We start from the raw sequence: 14,291 nt of genomic DNA on the forward strand, positions 1-14,291 counted from the left end.
ATTTGCCGTTTGATATTGGAATACATCCTTAAATAAATGTGGTTGTGTTATACGTCATTTTCATGTGCTTTTCTCACTTCATGCTTTTTTGCTGACTTATTACTTGCTGATTATTTTATATTTATTTTAGACTAAGGAAATTACGTTAGGCCAAAAGCAAATTTGAGCCATTTTCTTATATGGGTCGTAAACTGGCGGAGACAACTCACAGCATCAATAACACATTTGGCCCAGGAACTGTTAACGAATGTACAGTGCAGTGGTGGGTGAAGAAGTTTCACAAAGGAGACAAGAGCCTTGAAGATGAGGAGCGTAGTGGTGGCCAGCGGGAGTTGACAATGACCAACTGGGAGCAATCATCGAAGCTGATCCTCTTACAATTGCATGAGAAGCTCTGAAGAAAATGTTGACCATTCTACGGTCATTTGGCATTTGAAGCTAATTGCAAAGGTGAAAAAGCTCGACAGGTGGGTGCCTCATGAGCTGACCAAAACTAAAAAAAAAAAAATTTCACAGTTTTGAAGTGTCATCTTCTTTTCTTCTTTGCAACAACAACGAACCATTTCTTGATCAGGTTGTGACATGCAACGAAAAGTGGATTTTATATGACAACTGGCAACAACAGCTCAGTGGTTGGACCAAGAAGAACCTCCAAAGAACTGACAAAGCCAAACTTGCAATAAAAAAGGTCACGGTCACTGTTTGGTGATCTGCTGCTGCTCTGATCCACTACAGGTTTCTGAATCCCAGTAAAGCCATTCCATCTGAGAAGTCTGCTCAGCAAATTGATGAGATGCACTGAAAACTGCAACACCTGCAGCGAGCACTGGTCAACAGAAAGGGCCTGATTCTTCTCCACGACAACGTCCGACCGCACATTGTGCAACCAACAGATCAAAAGTTGAAAGAATTGGGCTATGAAGTTTTGCCTCATCCACCATATTCACCTGACCTCTCGCCAGCCAACTACCACTTCTTCAAGTATCTCAGCAACTTTTTGCAAGGAAAAAGCTTCCACAACCAGCGGGATGCAGAAAATGCTTTCCAACAGTTCATCAAATCCCAAAGCATGGATTTTTATGCTACAGGAATAAACAAACTTATTTCTCTTTGGCAAAACTGTTGATTGTGATGGTTCCTATGTTGATTAATAAAGATGTGTTTGAGCCTAGTTATAATGATTTAAAATTCACGGTCCAAAACTGCAATTACTTTTGCACCAACCTTATAATACAGGTTCCTCTTTGGTATCTGTTCATTAACTCCAATCACCAACTTTTGTCCAGGAAATGGTGGATCAGTTCTAGGGGGAGCTCCTCTGTATCTGCCTCACTTCATCATACACTCCTCTTCCACAAAATCCAAATATGCCTATTTTAAAACATAGTAAACGCAAGCACACACAGGGCGATCCTGAAGGAAGGTAATGTTGAATTATTCCTAACCTTCTACCAAATAATAGTTTTTGCGACCCAAAAGTAGCTGAACACAGTAAGCCACCCCAAAAAAATGGGAGAACATGCCCTCTATCTACTTCTTTTATGAAAATGTCTAAACTTACGTAACTGCATGTCTGTTGCCAGCTGCAGCTGGTTATTTCAGGACTGATTAATAATGCCAGCAGTAGTTGTCTGATGCACCCATCAGCATAACAGTATTTCAAACTTTAAAAATGTTGAAATACACCATCTGATTAATACAAGGACAAAAGGAAAAGCATGATTTGCAACACAAGAAAAAGCACATGCCACATACATATGAACAAGTACATTGATTATTATCTTTGATAATACTGTACAGATTCAGAGGACTAAATTAAAATATTCTTGAAGTTCAAACGCCCAAAACACAAGTCTCAAAACCAAATGTGTGAAGACTGGAGAACGACTTCATTACAATTAATACAAGCTTTTCTTCAATAAGTCCGATTACTAAATCAAAAACCAAGCTTATGACGAATTCAAAAGAAACTTATTCTATTAGCCAGTTATAACCCCATGTTGCTTACTCTGAACTTCACACATAGAACACCTTCAGCTCACAGGGATTTACAGTAACCTGGGATGTTTAAAAATTCAAACTTAGTACTTCATTTATATGACAAATATACATACACTTTGATCTCCACATTAGCAATGCTTTAAACAGAAGAGAATGCTATGTTTAGCACACCTACAAAATTCCTACATCAAAAGGTAAATTCTGACTTCCACTCCTAGAAACTCAACAAAAACCCAAGAGCTCCACTTGTACAACACCGCACTCTCTAACATTCAGTCCTGGATATCTATATATATATATGTAAACTCAATGACTTAAATAGGTTTGAATAGGCATAACTACTTGGCAAAAAAAAAATTCCAGAGAATACTTTCACTGAGCCAGAGAAAACGGAACCCATGTCACACTCCAGTTGCTGCAGTCAATTGTCTTACCTTGTCAGAAAGCTTCATGAACATGCAGAGCTACCGATATGTTGATATAGACACCTAGTTGTAAAAAATCTAGCTGAGTGGTAAGAAACAATATGTATTTATTCAAGAGTTCACTTCAGGGTTTTTTTGCGTAACATACACAGGTGTGTTAACATGTTAAAAATATTAACAAAACTAATTTAAAAATAAAACCTGACATTTAATTAAACACAAAATTAGGAGTGAAATAACACCTCAGAATGCTTTGGTCCAGGAAATATTAAAGTGAACCTACAATAATGTGGAATTCCTGTATTAGCATGGGACCATAATTTTTTATTGCTACTTAGGGGGGCATCTATACATAGACTCCAAAAATGAAAAATAAAATAATTGGTCATTTTAAAAAGATGCAGAATGAAATTCAAACTTAACCTGTTATGTTTAGATTTCTCTTAAATACGTAACAGAAACATCGAACAAGCTTAACTCTGCCCTCTTTTGATGACATGTCAACATGCTGCAGTACCATTTCAGCAAGTTCAATTATTCTACTTGTAAGTTAGACTTCAAAACAGAGCTTTCATTTTCCAGCCTTCCCATGAACATCAAACAAGAAACTCAAGAGAATGGTGCTCTGTTATTTCTCTAATTGTCGCCCTGTATATCACCCCACCCCCCCATCTTATAATATCATTACATAAGAGTCACACTTTATACCCTGAAGAATCAAGGGGAGGCAGAAAATTCCACACAGCGTTTTATGTCATTTCATATTACAAGGGCAGTAAAAAAGTAGCCAAATAATTTCTTTTGCTCTAATTATATGCTTAGAAACCAGTTTGCTACATATCATCCACATTTCCTTGTGTACAAACCACATCTCCTTCACTTTTCTCATTTACTCTCTTCTTCTGTTGTTTTTTAATGTTTTGTTGTGTTTTGGGGGTTTTTTTATGTATGCTAATTAACACTAAGTGGACAAAACAGTCCTTACATAAATGAAATTCGTGAGAGACTACTACTGTTTTTATGCATTTGAATTGAAGTGTCAACAGACCACCTACTGAAAGCCTCCTTTATTCCTTTATTTACCCAGGCCAGTAGGCTAACGCCAAGAAGCATCTCAACTCTCATCTAGGACTGCAAGAACTTCACATATAAAAACTACTTAAACTACTGGGGAAAAGAAATAGTCCACCACGATCATGAGACAAGGAACACTGGAGTCCAGAAAGTCAAAGCCTGTGCAACATTTGAGGTCTTCCCGTAATTACAATCCACTTGCTGGTAGGACCAATGAAGGAAATTTTCAATGTATTGACTGAAGTCAACAAGCATGTACATTTATGTCCTAGTTTGCTACTAAACACATTTTGAAAAGCTTAAAAAAGAAAACCGAACGCAACATCTTTTCAAAATGATCTTCTAGAAACTACAGTAGGTTGGAGGCAAAGGTAGAAGAAACATCAGGGGTTTTTTGTTGGTTTTTGCTGTTGTTGATGGGGTTTGTTTGTTGTTTGTGGGAGGGGTTTGTTGTTGTTGTTGTCATTGTTGTGGGTTGGTTTGGTTTTTTTCCCCTGTTCTCTCCCATAACATTTCTTTACACTATTGTGAAATGGAGGATAATGCTTATGACAGCACAAAATGACAGAGCAAATATACAGGTTATTTTAACAGCTAGCTGACATATCCAGAGTCATATCATTCATAAAACCTGTGTTTTGAGTATGTGAATTTACTTAAGAGCATTTTCAGAAATTGGATCTAGAAGAGAAAAACATTTTTCCTGTATTAAAAATAGCCAAGTAAAACACAACACACAAGCTCTATTAGTTTACCTAAATATCCTAGAAAATAAATTATTCAAAAAAATACTTTGCACACAACCATCTAATTTATTAAGATCTCACATGATTTGATGTTTGTTCCTAGAAGAAATAAGAGCTGACAACTCATGAGTACAGTTTTTAGTCATAAATGTATAATATGCACAGCTCAAAATAAAACATCTTAAAGGGCGCATCTTTTTTTCTTTTTTAGTTATTCATAAATCTCAAAGGAACAGAAAGGGCATTTATACAATATATATACATGGTGTTCTGAATTCCTCCACAGTGATATGATGGCAGCCGACATACAACTGAGGATCAGGCATTTGTTTAATACCGCACAGTTACTATTATACCTTCAGCTACATCACCAAAGACACATTACTAAAACATAAATAAATAAAGTAAAAAAAAGGTGTGGAAGACAATTTTAGAAAAGTATCCTACAGTGGTACTAAACAAAATAAGTGAACGATGGAACTAATGAAACCACATTTCTTGCAGATTTATAAACATCATCTTGTTGCTTTTTATCAGAGTAACTTCAGGTTATTGTTGGTGCCTTACCACATTGGGAAGTGAATGCACCTACATGTCTAGTCCAAAGCCGCATGTTGATGTGACAGCCTCCATACTGCATTGACAGACAGACAATACCTATGTCCTGACTGACAGCAAGTTATTCCCCCAAAACAACATATAACTGCCAAGTTCCCTCACTGGGGACAATGGTAACCAGTCCTCACCTCAGTTGCTTATTTTCACAAAATTTGCAGGAATTAATTACCTCTGATACTTACTACTCTGTCAAATTTACTGAAACCCAACAAGTCTTTCAAGAATTACTAAGGATAGAACAATGACAAACATTGATCACATAAAATTGGACTACTATACTAGAACTGAGAAGATTTCTGTTAACACTTGTAGGGCTATGGCATAATTAAACATTTTTGTCACCTTCTTTACAATCTCACAGGTTGTAAGGTCATATCCACGCCTCAAGCCTGTTTTGCAATTTTCTGCTTAAGCAAAAAAAGATAATTTATATTTGTTAAACACATTTGTCTTAATAGTAAAATTTGTAAGTGCCACTTAATAACCCTATTCATGCATTTTTAAAGTTTCATGCAGGCATTTTCACTAACAGCATTCTGGTTTTTGTTTAATACTGTCTAGTATAATCTCAAATGAAAACAAACACAAAGCCACATAAAACTCAAGTGTGGCTGAAATTCTGCTCTCAACTTTGCGATCATTTTTTGCATATATGCACGCAAATAGTCAAGATAGAACAAAGGTAAGAACTAGAATGTTAACTAAAACTAGAATATGCAACTAAAATAAAAGACCAAAACACCCCAAGACAACCAGACTGCCATTTCTGAATCACAATTCAATTGTTTACAACCCAAAAAGCTAGAGAATGTATTGGTTTAGTTCAAACTTTACCATTCTAAAAAAAAATACTAAAGCATTCTGCAGATCCAGCTTATGGATAACTAATATCAGTACCTCTAAAACTGATCACAATCACTTTTATGGTCTGATCTGCAAGCTAAAAATGAACTTTAATGATCAGATGCTTCCAGACACTTTAACATTCTACATACGAACTCAAGGATTTTCTGACCCCCACTGCTAGAGAAATAGAGAGGGGAAAAAAAAAAACCCCACAAAACACAACACCCCACACAAACAAAAAAAGGCACCTAAACACATTACAAATGATACACAAAACCTCTGCAGGTGAATGAAGATTGCGATCCCACATCATCATGCAAAATTTTGCTTTTAAAAAGATAACCAGAACTCAAAGGCTGACAAAATATACACTCCAGATCCTCCTGACTGAAAAATGTCTAAGCTAAAGCAATCACATTTACCTTCTGTGTGATCAGCCACCAAGCTTTAATATCTAGAACAAAACTGACCTACAGGAATTTAAGATATGGACTATTACGCAGTTCACATCTAAACTTTATTCAGAGATTAAGACATTCTGTAACTGTCCAGACTAACAAGAAGAGCCGATTACAGAGATTACTTTAGAGAACAACCTAACTTTCTCTCTGCTTCCTAATGAGCCACCAAAAAAAAAAAAAAAATAAAAAAAAAAGTCATCTACTTTTTTGTTGCCCCACACAACAACCCTATCTTGCTCTCCATCCTGTATTTGGATAAGTCACTGCTCCTTGGTGAACCATCCTGAATTTAGGTAGGTCACTGCTGCTTGATGAACAGTTTCTTACAGTATGGTGGAACCAGAAAAGTGTGTGGGGTTTTTTTATTTTTGTTTGTTGTTTGGTTTTGTTTTTTCTTTTTTTTTTCCATATAATACAGCATATAGTGCAATGAGTATAACTGAAATCCCAGAATTACAAATATGCATCATGAAAGCTTCATGTGCCTTGGTCAGTTTATGAGTTCCCAATTGTTTTGGGCATGGAAGTAAATCTCTCAAAGTAACGTCACATACTAAAGACTCCAGACACAGATTTAACTGGAAAATATTAACAATGTTGTATTTCACCGTATTTAAGAGAAATATTATATAAAAATATATTGGGGAGGAAAGAAAAAAGCCAAAGAAAGAAACCCAAATTCACGTATCATAACAATTTTATAACGTGCAACTTATTTTTCTCATCTAGTATGCATTACAAAAACTGTGATGTACATCTGTGTCACTGCAGTAATTTCCAAAATAAACCCATAAACTTATAACTAGCCCACAATATAGAAAAACACCAGGTGGAGAGCAAATGGAAAAAATGAATTCAATTTGCAAACTATTTAGAGAAGAGTAACATACTTGTAAAGTATTTTCTCGCCTTACTATCTACATTTCATGAATAACCTTGAGATTTTTGGCATAAATACAGTTTCTGACAATAAGCCCAGATAAGCCTACTTAATGATTATACTCTTAAAAACATCTAGACCCCCGTAATTTTTCTTGTCAGTTACTTTTCACTATGGAAGTACCGTCTGTTTGTAACAGGAAAAAAAGCCTTCTCCTCAAAATCACAAAAAAAACACGAGGAAAATGAGAATTTAGTTGCTAATTAAAAATCAGTTACTAAAATAGGATTTTAAAAATTGTTTAACGTGTAAACTGTCTCTCTTTGCAAGAGATTATGAAAAAATCAGTATTTAAAATTAAACTATTTTTATTCATAGGTTGTTCAGTCTCTTGGCTAGCAAGATCACCTTCTGTGCTGGGAGGAAAAAAATATTATACCATATTTTCTGTCTTTATTCCCCAAATGGAAGCATTACTAAAGGAACCTTTACAGGAAAACTAACATACTACAGTTAAGGTTGGTCTTCTAAATATGTGAAATGGGCAGAACAATACAAGCTAACGCAGGAAGTATCAGCAAATGCAGCAGAGTATGGCATGTACGCTTATCTAGTTGGATTAGCATCTTACTGAAAACGGACTTCGCAATGGCTAGGAAAAGAGAATCAAGAGGTCCCTCAATAAAAGCTTCAAAATGACTGTCTCAATTGATGTATATAATTATCGTATCCTTCTATGAATCAATTATGTTATGATCAGTTTCAAGCCTACACAACATTCAATATAGTCTTGTCAAATTAATTCACACAGCAAAATTCAACACTGTTCCCACATTATCACAGCAAGCATAAGTTCAGCACTGCTACACTTCGTAGCAAGGTTGCAGCTGATAAAAAGCCTTTTACTCCAAGCAACGTAGTAAGACTACTAAACTAAGAACATAACGCTGAGAACACAAAACAACTCCTGAGATTCTTTGAAAAAGAACACACAATGAGCAGTCCCTTATAAACACTGACAAAACAAGTTTTTCTACATTTTAATTATTCTGCATTTATCAAAAAAATGTATTTCTATCCAAAATCATTAGTACAATTCCTTTCTGGATTATATGTACATAGGGACTTGATTTGATACTTCTGGAGCATACAAAATAACAAGATAGCTGCTGAACTTGAGGAATAAATAGTGGGTGTTGTTGCCACGATTCATGAATTGCACAAGTTCTCATGCAATCAGTAGTGAATTCATTTTAAGATGGACCTCACAACTACTATTAACCCCATTTCAGAGATCTGAACACTGAGATATTACCAACCCAAGATCATTTATCAAATTGCAGTGTTTTTTTGTGGTTTTTTTTTGTTTTTTTTTCCCCCTTCCAAAGAATTCTTCGTATTTGAGGTAATACTCTCCTTCATACCTTCCTGTAGAACTGCACGACCAGCACCTAATCGCAAAAACATACTTATTTCTTACACCAATATCTGCTGTTTGTATACATATTTTATATTTAACTTATCAATTTCAGATTTAAATAGAAATTAGAACATTCTTCACATTTTTATTTTTTAAAAACCTAAATCTAAAATAAATATTAATAACTGTAATAATCGTAACTGGATCAAACTGGTATAACACATAATGGCCTCAAATATATTTTAACTTGCAAAAGAGAGCCCATCAGCACGCTTGTAGAATGTACGGATCTTGCAGATGCAAATTCCAATAATTTTTTTCATAATAGTATTGTATTTGCTTGTATAATGTGGGATATTGACCAAACATATTTATTAAATACTGTTACTTCTGCCAATTAGTATGTCAAATAAAACTAGATGCACAAGTGTTATTTTTCTGTGACTGCATGAAGACTGCAGTTTCAGGCTGATTGTTGCCTACAAGAACTGAGCTATTCACCCCTTTGTTTTATGAGAATATTTTTCCATCAACGATGGCATCCAATTTTCCCATTCAATAAGTCCATCTGTGTTAAGGGTCACACTGACATTACCATAAATAACTTATTTTGAGATTACTGTTACACAACAAAATATTCTAATGCATGCATTGCCCTTGAATATCTATCAAAGATTAGGAGAGCTAATAAGGATATACCTGTCAAAAGAAAAAAACTGCTTGAGGACAATGTTACACCTCTAGCAGGCCCCAATGTCACATCAGAATTAAACTGTTAAATGCTTAACCATGAACACAAGTTCAATATTTTAAATGCTTAAGCTCAAAGAAAATTAGAAGTTCTAACATCCATTCTTTATGGAAAGGACCCACAAGGATCACCAAGTCCAGCTCCTGTCCCTGCGCAGAACGCCAAGATTCACTCTATGATTCTATGTACACACTACTTAAACTATTAACTTTCGAGATATTATTTGATGTGGCCCTCCATGACAACGTGGAGGAGCCACTCAGGCCTTGTTTACCAATGACATCACATAAATGAGGCACAACTAGGCCTTTTTTCTTTTTTCCCTCCTCATTGAAACACTCTCCTTTCTAGGAAATCAGCATCCCCAGATGCTTCAGGAACTTTAATCTGAAGTTCCTCAGTGCGCTATTGAGCACAACAACAAGAAAACCAGTCTTCCCCGCCTTGCTTCCACCAGGTCCATCCACCGCAACGCTCAACACCAACACCTCCTGCATTTGCGAGGTTATCCACCGGCTGCATACAGCACCATGCCACCCCAATTCACACAGAGAGCATGGAAACGCTTTCGAGGCGCCAGGCAGCCGGGCGTGCCGCTGTCCCACCCAAACACCCGCCCGGCGCAGTGTGGGAGGCGCCTCCACCTCACCTCACCCATGCACAAGGCAGAATGCAACCAGACAACCGCCTGGTGTTGCCCAGCTCACCACGCCTTCAGGACACAGCGGAGAGCTCAAGCTGCGCTCTGCCCCACGCCAGACCTACCTGTGACCCGCAGCGGCCGCCGCAGGGATCCCTCCACACGTCGGGGGCAGAGGAAAGCGCCTCCCCGCACCCCGCTCCCCACCTGCTGCCACCTCTGCGCGAAAACAGCAGCGCGCATGCGCGCCGCCGCCTGCACTGGAGCCGGGTCACGTGCTCCCATGCAGCGCCCGCGTAGCTGCGCTGCGCTCCCGAGCCAGTGCTGGCGCGCGCAGTGGAGCGTGTGCAGAGCTGCAGCCCCGGCGCATGCGCACTGCCGCCGCCGCCGCCGCGCGGGCCAGCGTTCCGCAGAGCGCTGCCGCTGCCCGGCCGCTCGCACCCCGGACGGGACGTGCGGTACCTGTGCCCCGGCGCCCCGCAGCCGCTCCTGCCCCAGCGCTCGCGGCCGCCGCCGCTCCCGCCTTCCCGGCGCTGCCGCCGCAGATTCCAAACCAGAACCCGCTCCAGGAACCAACGCCACCTCCCCCGTCGCACGCGCCAGGCCGTTATGCAAATAAGCCCCGTGTCCCCTCCCCTCCCTGTTGACCCCGCCCCCTCCGTGGGCACAGGGGCCGGCAGCGGGGGTTGCCTGGGAGCCGGCCAATCCCAGGGCCGGCCATCCCGGCAGCATGCAAATGAGCCGCCGGGTTATTTAAATGAGCAGGTGGCTCCGCCCCTTGGCGGGCGGTGGTGGACGGTTGTTCGCGATAACGTGCCGGGGCCGAGAGGCGCGCTGCAGCCGTTGCTGCCAGGGGGCGCTGTGGCGGGGCGGGAGCGGCGCTGGGGGCAGCGCTGGGGGCAGCCGGCAGCAGCCGGCCCGCCCTTCCTTGTCTCCTTCCTCACCTCCCTCCCTCCCTTCCTTCCTTCCTCACCTCCCCTCCTTCCTTCCACCCTCTCTTCGTCCTTTGCTTTCGCACTAGAGCAGCTGTGGGCTGCGTGTCCGTGGAGCTTCTCTGACAACCTCACAAGCCTGCCTGAGGCCCACTGCGCATCGCTGAAAATAGCCTGTGTTGTCAGCTGCCTGCATTGTTTGCTGCAGCTCACTTACTCTTGTCAAGGTTCAGGGCTCTGTGCATGGTAACTCCAAGTTTTCTCTATGACAGGTTGCACCTGGCCACAATGCAGAGGTTTGGGGTTTTTTTTAGGCAACCAACTTCGGGTTTCAAGAGTGTCAAGAAACGGTACTGTTGGTTGTGCTTTAAGCAGATCAAAGGTATATGGTTTATCTTGGATGATCTGCAGGTCAAAACTGCAAGTGGCCATTTCCCACCCACGCTCCATTTCTGCCTAAGGGGTACAAGTGGGATGGGGAGAAAACCACAGGACCTGCTTTAATCCGGTCCAGAACTTGTTGCCGTTTGTACCTCAGCCATAGGCAGGAATGACCATTGCCAGCAGCTGGTCTGTTCCATGAGACACGGGTGAGGTCCACAAGAGAGACTGGCAGCTGTATCTTCAGGTACTCAGAAAGAACAAGAGCATAGAAGGACATGTGTAGAGTTTTCAGCAGAAATGCTTATATACCACCTGTGCTAATCTGGCGGTGAGATTCAAGAACGAGTCACCTACTAACCCTATAATAAAGAGTCCTATTCCGTCTTTGTTAAGGCAAATAAAGCTCACTTTCTTCCTACTAAAGGTGTGAAAAATGGCATCCTGATTTACCTACTTCCATAGTAAGCTAAATATGAATTTTTTGTCAGTTGCATCCAGACCAGGCTGACCAACAAAGTGCTCTGTTCCTGCATGTAATGAAACAGTACCTATGACATAGCCATTGTAAGAGTCCTGTTAGATGTGCTTGGTGGATCGAGGGGCAGTGTTTTAAGATGCTGCCATTGCCAGTGGTTTGCCTGACCTCTCTGCTACGTGCTTCCGTTGCACAGCCAAGATGGAAGAAGGCAATGTTTACACGTGCCCGTAAATTTGTGCAAACGTGTCAGCAACAGTGCTTTAAGCAGGTGTACTAGCTTGGGAACTTTAACTACTGAAGTGTGAACATACATCTTGCTCTGCTGCCATTGCTGCAAGCACGACAATTTCTAAGAGAAAGTGTGGCAGATACCTGCAACTGTAATTTCTTAAACTTTCATAGCTAGCTTTCTCGAGCTGTGGAGCAATACTGGAACATTTTGTCTTGGAAAAAGGAACACTTGAATTTTAGTTGACTCTTCTGTGCTTTGGCGCACAGTCAGATGATAAGGCATTTCAGAAAGAAAAGGTTAGAACTATCCAGAAGTGGGCAGTTCTTAGCCACACCTCTTGTTTAACTTGAAATTTCACTGCTGGTGAGCATTTCTGCAGGGTCCGTCCATGCATATACATCCTTTGCGAGTCAATCAGGACGGACCGCTTTCTGGCTAAAAGATGCACGTTTTCGGAAGACTGGGTATTACTACAGCCATTTCTTTGGATAACAGTTGGTGTTATTCCAAACTAAATTTATTATGGAAGCTGTTACAGCAACATAGTATTTTGTCCTCTGCAGTGCATTTTGTGCACCTAAAGGGAGAACGAAGATGGTTTTGTCACCCTTAAAAATATACAGTTTGCCATGTTTGCATTTAGATATGAAACTGCTGCTACTAGCTTGATTTTTTTTTCCTCAGAAATACATAGAAAATATAGACATGCACCAAGAAATGAGTGATTACAAAAACCTGTCTTGGATCTCTGAGGACAAGATAGTACCAAAAATCTGAGTGCCTCAAAAAATCCTATTAGTCAGGCCAAATATCTGTCTCCATTTGGTGAGAGGACGCAGTTTAATCAGCAAATGAGGAGACCCGTTGACTACCGCTAGAAGAGATGGAATGATGTTGATTGTGATTATCCCTGGTAATCTAGATTGCCAACATTCTCTGAAGTCTTTATAAGTCTGCTTATAAACATCCTACTATTCTTTCAAATGCTGAAGGACCCAGTTGTCCAGAGTTTGTACATTGTTCACAAGGACGGAAACTGAGAAATCTCTGAAAGAAATTCAGAGAGCTGGTTCTGTAATGAAATATAGAAATGTGAAAGTTGCCATTGAAATCTCACACTTAAATAGCATGGGGAAGTTTCTGCCAGGCTCAGTAGACCAATGGCTGTCTCTTAAGAAGTACTTATAAATATTTCAAATGTTGTTTAGAAAGGCATTAAAACAAACAAACAAGACACTTACTTGAAAGGCGACAGGAAATAAATGAATTCAAAGTTTATATAGAATTGCCTAGAAATTTAGCTTGGTAGATGGATTCTTTTTGCAAAGACAGGTGTTCTTCACCAAAGCTTTACAACAGTGATGAAAGTGGAATATAATAACCTTCTTTGCTCTGAAACAGTTACAGAAAACCAAACTATTAAAAAGCAAACAAAATCAGTTAATTTTGTTTTCAGAACTACTTGTTAATCAACAAAGACAATAAAGAGTAACAGAAAATCAGCATTAAAATTATTTTTAAATGGAAAATTTATTTCCGTTCTTGTTTTGCTTAGCACAAATTATGGTAATATGTTCACTATGATATCACAGTCATTGTATTTCATTACAAATACATATAAGGTGATCTATTATTGCTTTAAAATGGGTTTATAGAAAAACTAAAGAGTACATGCCATTATATTTTTTAATGCCGATGTTCTTTTTTGAACTTCTTTCTCAGGCAGTATTCCCAGTCAGAGTTAAAAGCAAAAAAACCCAACTGGTATTTTATTTACTTCATTCACGTACTCCACAGTTTTTGTTAATTAACTCCAAAGTTGTATTAATGTAGCTGTTACAGCAAGTAAGTGCCTTGCTATGGCATTTCAGATACCAGTATAAGCAGTAGGCTAACATCCTTGAATCTGAAGAACAATAACCATATCAATGAAGAATCAATCTGAAGAACAATGACCAATTATCAGGTCAGTAATCTGAGGAAGCGAAAGTCCAGATTTCTGTTAACTGCTCTTGTTGAAGTCAGACTAGTCATAAATTTAAAAAAGGAATGGTGTCAGTTTATATCGCTTAGACTCTTTGCAAGAAGTTGAAAAATTGTCAGGAAAATACGACTTCAGCAGCTTTTCTTTATTTGCCCTTTTATAAATTTTCCTTTTTTTTCCTGTGAAAGTGATTTATGAAGCAAACAATACACGGGAGTTAAGATACTAAAATTTTAACACCACAGAAAAGTACATGTCCATGTAGTTGACTTTCCTGTCTGAGGACTCTGAAAATGTGTTGAGGCATTGTAATGATAATCACAGAGAAAAACTCAATAGATTCCAATGCAGTTTACAACAACAAAGTATTTTATGTGCAACACAGAATTTCTTCTTGATGTTCTCAGTTCTGCACTGCA

General features: G+C 39.3%; 1 protein-coding gene across 5 annotated transcripts in view; it reads right to left on the reverse strand.

Moving 5' to 3' along the window:
• Nucleotides 1-10,458, reverse strand: part of ATF7IP (activating transcription factor 7 interacting protein) — a 118,334-nt gene extending 107,876 nt beyond the window's left edge. For 3 of the 5 annotated variants that reach the window (XM_065658581.1, XM_065658580.1, XM_065658578.1), the window contains exon 1: nt 10,325-10,404. The gene's annotated coding sequence lies outside the window, so the exon portion shown is untranslated. Of the gene's footprint in view, nt 1-9,987; nt 10,060-10,324 lie in introns of those variants that run through there. The other 2 variants (XM_065658576.1, XM_065658579.1) reach the window with 2 other exon arrangements.
• Between the last annotated feature and the right edge of the window lie 3,833 nt (nt 10,459-14,291).

This window comes from Caloenas nicobarica, chromosome 1, assembly GCF_036013445.1.
Source record: "Caloenas nicobarica isolate bCalNic1 chromosome 1, bCalNic1.hap1, whole genome shotgun sequence".
In the NCBI taxonomy this organism is placed as follows: domain Eukaryota; kingdom Metazoa; phylum Chordata; class Aves; order Columbiformes; family Columbidae; genus Caloenas; species Caloenas nicobarica.